The sequence below is a fragment of the Acomys russatus genome, chromosome 2, assembly GCF_903995435.1.
Source record: "Acomys russatus chromosome 2, mAcoRus1.1, whole genome shotgun sequence".
NCBI lineage: Eukaryota > Metazoa > Chordata > Mammalia > Rodentia > Muridae > Acomys > Acomys russatus.
Genome location: NC_067138.1, coordinates 58,330,384 through 58,331,860, shown reverse-complemented (window position 1 = coordinate 58,331,860; position 1,477 = coordinate 58,330,384). Strand labels below are relative to the sequence as shown.

The window sequence follows — 1,477 nt, the reverse complement described above, 5'->3', positions numbered from 1 at the left end:
GGAAGGGAATAAAATCAGGGTGGTTTTTGAAAATGTAAAGTGTTAAGAACAAGATGGTGGACTGGTGAGTCTAAATGAATGTCCTTAGGCAATAAATGTCATTAGCTCCCACAGACCATAGCTTTAAATGGGTACGCACTTTGTGAGGTGACAGAGCTTATCTCAGACTCATCAAAAGATCATTTTACCGTCTTTCTTCCTGCCTTTCGCGACACGGGGAAGAGCCTTCTTTTTGCCAGTGCCACCTAAGGATTTCCTGGAGCTGTCCACCCATTCCCCCTTCCTCCCCAACCACCCCACCTCCACCCACCCTCCTGCGTGATGGGAGACAATCAGGAGCTGGAAAGAAAAACTTCAGTGGCTGAAGGCAAGAGGAAGACTTTCCTGGAAATGGTCCATGCAGCTAGAGCACACAGACAGTGTGATATTCGTTCTGCGCAAGGAAGACCATCGCCTGGGAAATTCTCTGCAGTACATAATCATGAAGAACCCAGAAGTGGAATTTTCTGGTTACACTATGACCCATCCATCAGAGAGCAAAATTAATTTGCAAAATCAGACATGAGGTGCACTTCCAGATGTTGAGCTATTTCAGAAAGGCCCGAGTAAGCTGTCGAATATCTGCCCTGATGTGCTTGTCAAGTCTAAGGCCAGCAGAAAGGACTATAAAGACCAAAAGGCAAGCAGAAACAAACCTACACTCTAGTCCTTAATCCAGGTACAAGCAGGACCACCCTCGTGGTGGTGCAGAGCCCAGAACTAGAGTTTGTGATTGCAGCATATTTTGTCCTATAGAAAAATGTGGTTCTAGCTGTGGACTCATTACAGCTGTTGGAATCTCTGCAAGTGTATTTATCTAATAAATTCTCTCTTTTGTTTAACAAAAAATAAAAAAGGAAAAAATGATAATTTTACCTAAAGTTTTTCAAGAACTTTTTCTCCTGGCTGATGGCATAGCCTTAGATCCAGTATAGTCTGGACACATCTCTCCATTTTCAGGCCTCTCCACTGTTGTCTGATGTCCTACCATATAACCACTTCATATCCACTTCCTTGGGCTTACACTAGCTTTCTTTCCCCACCACAGGACTGAATATTAGAATTCCCCAATTGGCCTCTATCAATAAGCCTCTAACCATTAGCTGATTGAGCTGGCAGTTACATAGGCTGACATGCCTGTTGGCAAATGTCAAGGCTTTTGTTTTTTTCCATTCTGTTTGGGTTTAGTTTTGCTTTGAATGCATGGTTATAGACCAGTACTTTTGGTCCTCTGTGATGGATAGACAAGCAGAGCCTGCACCAAGACCTTGTCCCAAGACTTACTCTGGCTACTGTCACCTAGCCTGCATCTCTAACAAATAGCTAGTTCTCTTTCAACATTGGCCAGTGCAGAGGCCTCCTTCCCATTGAGTGAGGTCATTCATCACCAGATGGGGTGTAGGCAAGCCATTGCTCTTTATCTTGAAAGGGACAAGGT

General features: G+C 44.1%; 1 pseudogene; it reads left to right on the top strand.

The window, feature by feature from the left end:
- Positions 1-321: 321 nt before the first annotated feature.
- LOC127198295 (DNA-directed RNA polymerases I and III subunit RPAC2-like) lies at positions 322-706 on the top strand (annotated as a pseudogene).
- Positions 707-1,477: the final 771 nt, after the last annotated feature.